The sequence below is a fragment of the Aphelocoma coerulescens genome, chromosome 1 (genome assembly GCF_041296385.1).
Source record: "Aphelocoma coerulescens isolate FSJ_1873_10779 chromosome 1, UR_Acoe_1.0, whole genome shotgun sequence".
NCBI classification, from domain to species: domain Eukaryota; kingdom Metazoa; phylum Chordata; class Aves; order Passeriformes; family Corvidae; genus Aphelocoma; species Aphelocoma coerulescens.
Genome location: NC_091013.1, coordinates 59,758,977 through 59,772,394, shown reverse-complemented (window position 1 = coordinate 59,772,394; position 13,418 = coordinate 59,758,977).

The following is a 13,418-nucleotide window of genomic DNA, read 5'->3' as shown; positions in this document are numbered from 1 at the left end:
ATTGTACATTACATAAAAAGAGACGTCAGCAGGTCTAGGGAGGTAATTCTCCCTCCTCTGATCTGCTCTTGTGAGACCCCACCTGCAGCACTGCATCCAGCTTGGAGGTTCCCAATGAAAGACATAGACATGGTGGAGCAGGTCCAGAAGAGGATCATGAGAATTGTCAAAATGCTGGAGCATCTCTCCTATGAAAATAGGTTGAGACATTCAACCTAGAGAAAAGAAGGGTCTAGGCACACCCTATTGTAGTCCTTCAATATGTAAAGGGGAATTATAAGAAGGAGGAAGACTTTCTGTCAGAGCCTGTAAGTGACAGGAGAAGAGTCTGTGTTTTTAAATGAAAGAATGTAGAGTTAGACTGAAAATAAGGAATTTTTTTTTTATGGTGTGGGTGGTGAAACAATACAACGGGTTGCCCAGAGCAGTTGTGGATGTCCCACCACTATGTGTGTTCAAGGCAAGGTCAGGTTGGAGGAGATTTTGTATAACTTAATCACTCTTTGTCACAGGCAGAGTGGGAGTTTCAAAGTTTGTTAGAGAAGGCCTCCAACTGAGTCGCGAGGTGAAGAGAGGATCCCCTTGCTTTGTAAAGTCCTTCTCAGAGAGGAGCCTAGGTGCAGCTGGTTTCAATCTTAGCTGCAGATTTTGCCAGGGGTTTATGGCTAAAGGATTATACATGCATAATTAGACTTTTATACAACTTTGTCCCTCAGGATTAAGGATGGAAACCCAAATATTCTTATATAAATAAAATTATTTATTTAAATTGATTACAATAATGATTAGACAAAAATACCTCAATCAGAATTATTTATTACACTGTATGGATATAACTCCTTATACAGTGCACTATTTTTGAAGCAATATTGAAGCAATTATCTTAAATCAATTATATTGAAGCAATATTAAAGCTAGCAAAACAATTGCTAAGTAGAGATTGATGTTATTTACCTATACCAACTGCCATACTCAGATCTCTTTTTCTCAGCCTCAAAAAGTAACCTTGTGGGGCTTCCCCATGCAAGGGAAGGATACTGACACACCTTAGGGAGGTACACTAGATGTCCTCACTGTGTAAAAATGAGACTGACCTTTTATAGTAAAAAGTGATTGACTTTCAGACCTATGCATTTTTAGATTATGTGCTGTTAGGCTTATTCAACAAAATATGCTTTGTGTTAAAAAATGTGTAAGCAGTTCTGCTCGGTACTTTTGACTCTGTATCAGGGTCTGCACATCCTTGCTGCTCCCAGCCCCAGTCAGGGTCTCCCTATCTTGCATATCCTTGTGGTGGGTCTGATAGTTTGGTCAAGCTGGTCTCAGCATTCTTCAGCACTAAGAACAGCAGACTCTCCTTGCTCAATCTTATCACTGATCAGAAGACCCTTCTTGCACCACCAAAAAGGAGGCCTTCTTTGCTCAAGCCACCACTGATAACAAAGTTTGAGCTGCAGTGTCTCCTCTTAGGTAGAGCATCACGCTACACTCTTGCACAAGCTGATCTAGTGCCAGATGTTCCTGTCCATGGTGGAGGAGTTGGACTAGGTGATTTCAAAGAAATCAGACTCTTACCAGCCCTATTCTTATTTCTGATATTGAATGCAAGTCTAAAGCTAAATGTGATACTGTGAACTAATCTCTTAATCCTTATTGACACAGAACAACTTGAATCTTGGCAGGATTAGCAATATCACAGGTTTCAGAAGATCTGCATGCATCAGTGCTACCCTTCAAGGTACTAATTCCTCTTCTTTCCTACCTTTTAAGACATATTTTGCAGTGAAATATCATCTGAAAATCATCTGCTAAAAAGCAACTCACCTATATGAAACCATGATGCATTAAAATAACATTAATCCAAGGCCTCTAACACTGTAAAATAGGTAAAACATTGTGATAATTAACTACAATGGTGGGGCAAGAATACAAACTTTGTTTCAGTATAGTCAGGATGAGTCTGATTAAATGATAAAGGGCACACAATAATGGAACTCTAATCCCTATTTTAAAAACCACACTTCAACACTTACTCACTTATTTAATTTCTTTATCAATAATCTGCCTTAGTGCTTTATCACTCCTCTGCATTCCCTTTCAAATTGATTACTTTGAGTTAAAATCTCACCAGGCATCCTAATGCCTGATAGTGCAACATGCTCCACCAAAAGAAAGTGAAGATGATGTTGCTCCAAAGCCAGGCTCTCTTCTATATAATCTCTGCTGCTGGCCACTCAGCTGAACTACAGATCTTTGTGGAGCTTTCCCTCTAATTGAAGCATGACTTATAATATTTGAAGTCCTCTGATTTTCTGGAAAGTTTAGTTTGAGAGTTGGCGATGATCCAAGATGACTGCCTGAAATACAGTGTGTGAAAATCAAATGATCACACTAAGATTAGATTCCTGAGCTTCTTCAAACAGTGCTGATCCTGCACTAATGTTGACATATTTGCTGTTTCTGAAGAGGTTTTGTTTTGAATGGCTCTTTTCCTTGCATAGGCTGGTAAAAATATGTATACCAGCCCCCCAAATACTAGTTCCTTCAAAAGGGGGAATTGGATGGATACATTTTCTTTCTGTTTTTTTTTCAGTAAAGTGGATACACAAGTTTGCTATGGGAACGATTCAGGAAATCTAAGCAACAGGACTTCAATTCTGCAAAAACACAGATCATTATGACCTGCCTGGAAAGTATTTGTTCTTTATAACCCATTGTTTCTTGCACTTAGGAAGCACTATTGTGACTTACGCCATTTGAAAGAAATACAGTTATATGTTTTGATGAAATAATTTGATCATTCATTGTGCATTACATTTTGTTTTATAAATAATTTAGGAATGGTTAGTAAACACTTAGAGGTTATGCATATATAGACATAATAAAATTTATCTTCTGCCATTTCCCTATTTTATATAAGTACAAATTAAGCCTTTAATTAACCCTTCACTGTTTTAACATCTTTATGTATACCAAATAAAAACAGAAGGCTTCATCAATTTGTTGGGATGCTGATATTTATGAGGTCAAAATCCGGATAGACTAAGGTATTTTAAGTGCCATTTTGTACTGGTTCATAGAAGAAGAAATAAAATTGCCACTTACTAAATGAATTTTGCAATTCAGGGTTATTTTTCTTTTGGATGATGTAGCAAAAATTACTCTTCATTTAAAGCATTTTTAATAATTTCTTAACCACCCCAAGTGCAAAGGAGCAATAAATGTGCCTGCAGGCATCAAATTTTTCTGAGCCAGATCAAATGCAGTGACAACATCCTGGCTTATGTCAGCAACTGAGTATGCAGTAACACGTTAAACTATTCATTTCTACAAAAATTAAGCCTATGTGCATGATCTGCTTCCTAAAACTGACCTGTAGAAATCCTGATGGGCTACCTTAGTCCACAATTAAGGATTTCTACAGATTAAGTTTTAGGGAATCTTCTTTAAGTGAAGGGTATAATGTCAAGTGTCCATTATTAGTCATTTTTGATGTCTCAAAATTTATTTCATTTCCTAGAGCTTACTTAATACAATTCTCAACCTGTAAACTTTATTTTATCTGGTAAGCTTATTTTTTTCTGCTTTAATTTTATCTAGAGTGGTATAATTTAACAGTTAATTCTGCAGTTAGGAAATTTCTCTCTGAATTTAAAGTAGATTTCAATTCTAGTTGGAGTAATATTGGAAGAGCAAATTCACTTCTAGCCAGGGTGTTGTAAAGGAGTATTATTTATTTTGCATCAGCCCATAATGAATTCATTCCAGTGATTAAATGCCTAGCTAGTCGTGGCTCGGACAAATATAAAACATAGAATTTCTTAAAATGGTGTAGCCTTAAAAACTACAGACTTGGGTACAGGATTATGTTCATGTTCATATACAGATAAATATATATGCACTACAGAACTAAATATTTAACTGAATTGTATAAATTAATTTCTTCTGTACACTTACTGCCTCCTCTGTTCTGCTCCTGATGTCCCATCAAACCCAAGTCTTGCATTCTTAATCCTTAAATTGCTTCAAATGGATTCCTTTATTGTTCTTCTTGTTGTTAAATCAAATTGCCATAAAAATGTTTCCTCCTTCTCCTTACAGATTTGGCATTTCTTCTCTTGGGCTGGTGGCCAAAGCTGTAGAAGAATCAGTCCTGGATCAGTAACAAGTTTTTATACACAAACACACTGTGATTTTAAAGTTTATTATCACATTTCTCTACAGAGCTAGAAATGGGAGCTTTCTCTCTTGGAAATTAGAGATTCCCATTTTCCCAAAGGGGTGCCCTATCCCTCATCCAAGTTCTGAAAAGACAAAGGAAAACAGATGTTTAAAGCCATTATGTCTTCTTTATGAACAAAAATGTGCCTCATGACATGATTTTTTTTAAAACAACATTTATCATTGTTTACCCCCAAAACATGCACATTTATCTTCAACACATAAATATTTTTATTCAAAATCTCATGGTGGAATCCCTTAATATTCATACTCTACAGCCTCAGTATCTTTGTAGACTACAATATATGGTTAGATTTTTTGATATGGTTTTCACCTTTTGATGATGGAAGTGAAGATTTCAGAATAGTTACTACTGTAACACAGTAATCTGACCAGATATTTTTTCCCATACAGCAGAAAACCAGAATAATGCTGCTGAAGTAAACCTTCCATGAGGCATGAGTAGCATATTTTGTTAGGGGAAATAAAAGACAGATTTAGCTACTTCACTGGAATATTTTGACTCTAGACATGACAGTTGGGATAGAATACTTCATTTCCTTGCAGAAAATTGAACTTTTTTCTTTTGTTGTTTGGTAATAAATTTCAGTTAGAATTAATTCAGTATTCCAGTAGGAATGTTGGTAGTAACCCAGAAAGCCTTTTAACCAGCCCTCATCATTATTCAGACCTTTTTTTTTTTTTTACTGGAGACTTCAGTAGTGACCATGCTCTTGGGAAATGAGAGAGAACTTCAGTCTTTGGAAATCTGACAAGTGACAGCTACAGTTTTCCAGGGCAGATTATGGTGTCTTATGGGTTTATGCCATTTATATTTTCATTTTGTTTTGCTATGAAAAAAATTATTTTGTATGGAAAACATATGTATGTTTATGTTGTTATAAAACAGACAGGATTTGCAGTATAGTTGACTTAATGTTGGTACAGAAAATAGACACTTTGCTTTTCATAACTTTCTCAGCCAAGCTATACTACTTTACAATACATTAACATAGTTTTTCATGTTTAATATCCTTGCGGGGGAGGCTGAATGAAAAGAAGGAAAAATTGCCCATGCTTAATAATATTAGCATTTAAGTTGTCCCACTAGACATTAAAATTTGCACCTCATTAAAGCAAAGATTGTGCTTGAAGGACGGATTGCAAGGAGGTAGGAACAGGAGAAGCAATGAACACGTTATTGAGGTAAATGGGGTAAGACAGCTGAATTTTGCTCTTTAGAATCTGATTTTTGTAAAATGTTTCTTTGCATCCAAAAAAGAAAGAAAAATCCTTAAAACAGAGCCTAAGACCACATTAAAAGACAATAGTATTTACATTTCTTTTTTAAGCATTGGTGGCTTTGAGTGATGGCTTCCAGAATGGTTGTATTAATAGAACATCAGTATTTTGATTAGTAATTTGAGAGTTCTATCTTAGTTCAGAGATTAATAAAATAAAGAAGGTATAGTTGACGTTTAACTAAAGAAATTTGAATTCCCTTTAGTAATTAATCTAAATGCTTTTATGGAGACTTCATCTAAAAAATCACACAGCAGTACTTTATATTTTCACATCATCTTCACAGACAGCTGTGGGTAGTCAACACCTGAAAGCCTGATCATTTCTAGTGAGAGTTTTGACCTCAAATCTTTAGGGAAGTAGGTTAGATTTGAGGGGTTTTTCAGATGTACATCTGATTTCCTTGACTAGGCTCAGACATCTGGGATGCCCTACAGTATCTGAGACATTTGTGTGAAGCTATAAACCAGAATCAAACCTTGCCTTCATGTAGTGGCCTGAAAGGCCAACTGAGTGTATTGATTCCTGCATGTAACCAGCTTCCAGTAAAATTAGTTACGTTTTTTTAATGTCTATTATTAACTCTCCACACTGATAAGAATTCATGTTGATGCCTGAGGTAGGTGTGGACTGATAGTCAGATGAGGAGTGCTCATTCATGACAAAGTCTCAAATAGTATGTAGGCTGGCTGTACATCACTGTGCCCATATAGGATTGTCTTCTCCTTCCTCCATTCATTTAGTAAATACAGACTTCACTCAAGTGATTTTGATGGCTAATACATCGTCCCTTTTATAAATTATGCATCAGTTCTTTCACTAAAATGACCTGAGCTTTTGACTCCTTGCTAACTGTACTATTAATTTATTTAGCTGCTACACCCTTGCTACAGGAAGGGAAGAGGCAAGTGGAGAACCAGCTGGCATATTGTCTTCCTATTCCAAACCATCAGAGTACAGATAAATACTTAGCAGTTAATGCTACTTCTAACCCTGAGATATGGTTCAAGGCCAAGTTTTCATGCACTAATTGTGCTGTTTCAGAAAAGCTTACCTCCCGGAAGCCATTTTCTTTTCGCTGGAGTGGCTAAATAAACACAGTCTGTATGATTTGGCTCCCCAGACTAAATTATCTCTTTTGGATGCTTTGACTACTCAACCTATCCAGCTTTTTTAAAAGAAAATAAACATGACATTATGGACTGTGTTCAGGCAGAGAAAAGAGTACATTTTAGAATGAAATTCTCAGGAAACCAAAATTGAAAGCAGGCTTGGTCCAGTGTAATTTTTTTATCTGATGATGTCTATTTGAGAAAAACTGCTATTTGCAGACTGTCCTCTCAGCAACACCACTGTAAGGGAATGGATGGAAGTGAAAAAAGCAAAGAAATTCTGGGGTTTGGTATTGGGAAAAAAGAAACCAAAAGAAGAAATGTATTTAATTTATTTTCACTGAGGGATTGGGTATTTTTTCAGGTTTTTTTCTGACCTCGTACCAAGTAGCTAGAGAGGATCAATACAGATCTTCTAATCTGAAGATCTGTGAATATAAAAGTTTGCTTCAAGTCTTTTCTTTTTTTGAGTAATCACTTTTAATTTATGTGTTTTATCAGGTTCTTGTTTTCTTATGTTCTTGTATTATTATGACTGTAAAATAATGATGGATCTGTGTTGTACCAAGCAGAGTGCTCCTAGGAGGGCTTCCCAAGGAGTACTTCCTAATTCCCAGGATGGGCCGATATATGGCCAGGAGTTCATTCTGCCTTACAGATGGCCATTATTTAAGCTACCTAACTATATTTCCACTAGGTAATAATGGGAGGCTGGTACTGGGCAAGGGATTTAAGCACAATGTGGATAAGTAGACCTTGAGGAAATTCTACTTGCTGGTCTACTGTGGCTGTTTTTGTGTTGGGAATATTTCTCACCGATTCAGAAACACTATAAAGATTATTAGAGTACCTCTTATATCCTTTGAATCCATGGTGCAGTTCAGTTTACAAAGCAGGACAGGAACAGCCAATACACTGATTTGACACAAGATACACACAAGTGTTCTGAAAATACCCTTACCCTTACTATATTATGTTTCTTCAATTATAGCTTATTTGAAATCACAAGGGTTCAAATCATCTTTCATTACTGTAAAAGGACTCGATGAATTGATGTTACTTTAATTATATAGCACATATTTCACATGAAGAATACAAAGCATGGAACTCTCATGTTTTCTTTCATGACCTTTTTGGTAAACTAGAAATTCACTCAGAAGATGTGAAATTATAACACATAAACGCTGGATTCAGATGCTTTTATTCTATAGAAAATTATGCCAGAATTTCATCGTAACTTTCTAGTATGTGACCCTTGGATAACTAAAAAAATATATTCCCTCTGGGTTGGAATTAATAATGGAAAAAATGTGAAAATTAGCATTTTCTTTGAAGACATTCAATATGATTAGAGCCAAGAAGTTATCTCACTTATTAGGACATATGACACATATTCATATTCCCTCACTTCTAGAAATAAATATCCTGGAAAAGAAGGCAACCAAGTCACCTATCTGGCTAAACTTGAGTCGTTCCCTTTTTTTTTGCCTGAAATGACAGCCATGTTTAAATTTTTTGAGAGCAATGAACTCACTTCTCAAGGGTTGATTTAAAATGACCTAGTTCCCTGTAGTTATATAAAATCTATCTAGTACTAACACAGATCAGACAACAGAAGAATATGTATTATGAAAGGCAGTCTTAGTATACTATACTCATTGGCTTTCTAGTGACTGATCTTGCTAAATCAATATTCAGTACTTCAGGCAGTTCTTTGTCATTTCTTACTGTCTTTGGACCAAATCCTACCTTCATTTTTTTCTGTGTGGCAATGCAAGGACAACAGATCCGCACATGAACAGACAAAAGAGAAATTTTATCCAGTAGGACCTAGAGAATGCTTATGGTTTGACATCTTTTTAACAATGTTCTATGGACTATCCTTATGATGAAGAAGAAGAAAATAAATAAGATTTTGGGCCATGGCAAAGACAAGGTTTTATTTCCTGTAGTAAGTCCAATAGCTAATACTTCTATCAGGCAGGAAATGGGGCAAAAAGAAGCAGCATTAAAGACAATTGCTGCACAGAAATTGCAGAGGAAAAAGTCTAAATAGCAAATGTAAAGAAACTAACAAGGGCAAAAATGTAATCTTGTCAAAGAAACCCTAGCTACAATATCCGCTGTGAACTCAGCTTCCAAACAACAGTCCCTGCAGGAAGACGGAAATCTCCCAAAAACAGTTTTTTTAAAGGAAGTGCACAAGTAGGCAGAATTCCCATCCCAATGTTTCTAAAACAAGTTGTTTACTACTCAGACTCAAAAAGAAAAGCAGCTGTATATCTCCTAATGAGTTGCACATTATTAAATAAGATTCCCTAAATAAATATACCACCTGCCTTTAACCTTCTCTCCAGGGTTATTACGGTATCTTTTCTTTTTCTTTTTTTTTCCCCTGTTCATTTGGGAGAAGTTAGTGTTACCCCTGGACTTCTTATCTGTGTATTTTCAAATATTTTCCTCATCGAGACAATGGAAATCTTCAGCACACAAGAAATATGAGATTAGACTTACTGGTTGGTTAGTTTTCTAATTATCAGAAAAAAGTCAGAAACTCCTTAACGCGGCCTATGTTACCATTGTAAACTTGTATGGGCCACAGGTTGGTTTTTGAAAACAAATTGCTACTAGAAAATAAAATGCATTCAGAAGATATTATTGAGCAATTTGTCCTTTTGGCACATTTTTTTAATGGTGGTTGTCTCTTTTTAGAATGATCTGCCTTAGAATTATGAGGGGAAACAATCCTTCCCCCCAGCTGATTGCTGTATAGGTGGCCCTTTCATGATTTTTTATTTGACACATTTTCCATTTTTCGATCATGTTCTTACTTTGTAAAGAAAAAGGCTTTTACAGCTCAAAGAAAAGTTTCAATGACAAGTACAAAAGACTAACAAGAGGCAAAAATCCTTCCTATAACAATCCAAAGAAACCCCTTATAGCATAATGTCCACAGTGATGTCAGCTTCAAAACATCCTCCATTCTGATGAGAGGAAAAAGCCAATTAGACAAGTTATCCCAAAGCAATGTCAAAAGCCTACAAATTACAGTAGCTATAAAAGCCAATCCCAACAGACTTCTACAGACATGTAAATTAATGCCATTGAAAAGCAATGTAATCAGGTCTCATTTATCATAATAATATCTTCTGATATTATAATATCTGCTGAGACCTGATAGCAATCTATGTACATCATAGGCAGTTTATTTAAAGAGATAACAACTGCTACTCGAGCAGCTCTGAAAACAGCTGTTTTAATTGCCCCAAAAGTAAGCAGGGAAACTGAAATTCAAAAAGTGACCTATTGCAGTATTTGCTTGGGCTAAACTAGAATCAACTGCACTCATTTCCAAGGTGCATGGGATAGACTAAAGAGCAAGAAGCTTTGCTTTTCCAAAATTACAACAGGTTTTAAATCTCTTTGGAATCTAACTTAATACAGGAAACACCTGAAAGCTCAGAGACACTGTGCTTCAAATATTTTTGAGACCAGAGATAATAAATTAAAGATCACTCTACACTTCAGTGTGAGAATACTCCTGTTCTATGCTAAAATCATTGCTTCCAACTGCAGTCAATGATAATGCTTTTTTTGTACCATTCATGATAGATAAAGAAGTAATGGCTGAGATTTTTGGCTGTAACAATATTTATGTCCTAGGGGCTCTCTAAGGGTGAAGCAATATTATGTTGTTTCAACACTATTTCAAAATAACTGTTGAAAGAAAAGCCTAAACTATCTGAATGAATTCAAAAAGACTGAGCTGTCAGAATCTTTACTGTGTTTTTCTACTAATTCCCTACTTCCCTGTGTATAAGTTTCAAAACCAGACAACACTGTCTTACTGCAAGTGTCTGTCAGTGAAGAGAACAGAGCAAAGCAGAGGAGAAATAAGAATGACTCATTTTAACTCTCTCTCCAGTAGAATTTGCTTCCTTACTGGTAAACAAAGCAAAATCAATCTCATCTTTGTCTTTAAAGAATTCAGAAACTATTTTTTCTTACTGAGCATTTTGATCTTCACGTTTTTCTTCTGTGAAAATTGTTGACAGTAAAGATACGTGGCTTAACTCTTCAGGGCTCTGTCAGATAAGCATTCACTGTAGCTCATCCATGTTTCTTACAGAGATTTCCACCAGCATCCATAGCTACCTGGGCCTAAGCCTCTGTTTGCTGAGTGGTATGCTAAAGCAAACCCATTTTCACTGATGATCAAGCTCAAACACTGGATCAGAAACTGAAATAGTGTGCCAGGGCAGAAGGCAGCTGGGAGGACAACTGGGGGCAATGCCAGTGTTGGCAAACCTGGATTTGCCAGAGCCATCTTTGAGAGCACTGGTCAAAATGATAAGTAGTAAACAATTACAGAGAAATATATATATACATATGCATCTTAAGGTAAGATTTCATAAGAGCTATGAGAGAGAGAAAGAGATGTTAACAATGTTTTATATAAATATAAAACGTTGACAATTTGGTTTCTGAAACCTGGATTCTACAAATACAGGAGATTAAAAAAATCTGTAAAGATTTCTTTTAGAGACAGTTAAGACATTTGGGATTCACCTTATGCTGCTGTTTTAAAACAAATGTGTTTGAAATTTCTTTTCCAGAACATTATTTGGTCTGTTTCAATTCAGTGCCAGTTGGTGCAAGGTAAACCGGGATCAAATTTTCTTATTCCAAATCCAAACTTGCCTTGCAGATTTGATTTTGAAAATCTTATTTTACTCTGGTTTTCTCAGGATTATCTGATTGGAGTTTTAAGCCTTGGCACAAGTATGCTCTGAGAGCAGCGAAGAGATGGAACATATGCTTCCAAAAATACCTTAGGAGAAGACAGAACATGTTAAGAGGCCATAATTACTCACAGCCAGAAATCTTTGCCTCTGGGGAAAATAGGCTTCTTGAATCTCATTCTGTGACAAATATTGACAAGCTCTGTGCCACACTGTGTTTTTCTGACACAATTTTGCCTAGAGAGTAGAACAGAGTAACACCAAATCAAGGGAAGATTAGATAATGTTATGGTTCGGGAAGGAAAATCTTTCATTAAGGTCCTGGTAAATGAGAGTCAAGTGCAATGTACACCACCTCATAGACAGCATAGTCAGCCTCTGTCAGTGCACCTGGGTCTCTCTTCTACCCCTTTAAATCATTGTTCATTAAAAAAAAAAAAAAAAAAGCTGGACCACTCCAGATGTAAACTGTGTGCGATGAACATAGGAAAAGGCTTCCTGCACCTTCTTCTTGGTCTGTCCCGTGTCATCCTTGCACACTCTCTCGTGTCTCACATGCTTGGCTAGTCTCTTTGAATGCATCATGCTGATTAGGGATCACATCTGGTGCACACAGAGGGAAGGGGGACACAACACAGGGGATGAGGATGAGAGGGCAAAGGGCCATCAGCTGTGGGGAAGGGCATGATCTTACTTATTGGTACACAACTTGGGAGAACATACTGGGATCAGAAGCTTTCTGAAAGAAACTTTCTCCCATTGAAAGTTTTGAATATCTGTCCCTTTATAATTAAAATATTTTAGCAGTGCTGGACAAAAGCTTTACACCTCCGATGATTCACAAGTATTTTTAGGCTATATGAATTGGCTACTGATATTTTAACTGAACCAGCTACCCCAAGACATAAAAGGTAACTTCAGACTTAATCTTTCTGTGTCTGTATTTCCTTGTTTGCCTTCTCTAGTCAGATTGCAAGTTCTAAATGTACCCATGTATACACATACCTGGGTACCTCAAATTGTAAGAGTGCAGTCCTCACTGGCATTTCTACAAACTAGCCAAATACAAATAATTCATGACATCCTTAATCATAGAATCAATCATAGAATCATATAATAGTTTGGGTTGGAAGGGACCTTTAAAGGTCATCTCATTCAACCCTCCTGCAGTGAACATGGACAAATTCATTTTTTTTCTATTAAGCTACCAAGTGGTCCAAGAATTGGAGATTTCTGTTTTACTTTATTCATCAGAGATGGCCTTGGTTTTAACTTCCCTATTCTCAGGTGCAAGCATAATCTCACAAGCATAATCTTACTCCATGTAAGTGGGGATCACCAAGTCAAAAAGAACTATATTTTTCCACCTACCTGTGTATCAGGCAATGTAAAACCTTGCTAAAATTCACTACCTCTGTCAATCTATGAATATTTCTGGCAAGGTGTCAGCTGTAAGTCACCTTAATATGGATGAATTAAACAACTTTCTCTAATCTGGAATTTTGCATTTTGCTTGTTGGGGTAACCTCCTGAGGAAAAATTCATGGTTTTCATTAAGGCCAAAAGCTTTCAATGTTTTTTTACTTCAAAGCATACTAAAATCTTATTCAGTAACAGTGTATTTATGAATCATGTACAAGAAATTACTATATCTTTGTTAATAAAGAAATAAGAGCAAATCTTAGGCAATTTGGAAGAGCTTCATTCTTGAGTCATGGTTATAAGTACTCAGTAAGGTGAGATATAAAATATCTTTTAATATTTTATAATATTTGGCCGAAAATCCATCTGATCCTGGTGCCTGCCTTAAGTTCAGAGATGGAATTTCTTTTATTTCTGTCTGATATGAAAATGACTGCATGTAGACTGAATTTTCACGTTTGTGTGCATATATGCACTTGTGAGTGAGACAGAGACTGTCAGAGAAGAAATTTAAAGTCACCATGTATATATGTTATATCTATTTGTTTGTGTAGGTACTTTCAGATGGACCGCACTAGCACAATTCTGATTCAAAATATGAGAATGAGGAATATTGTCT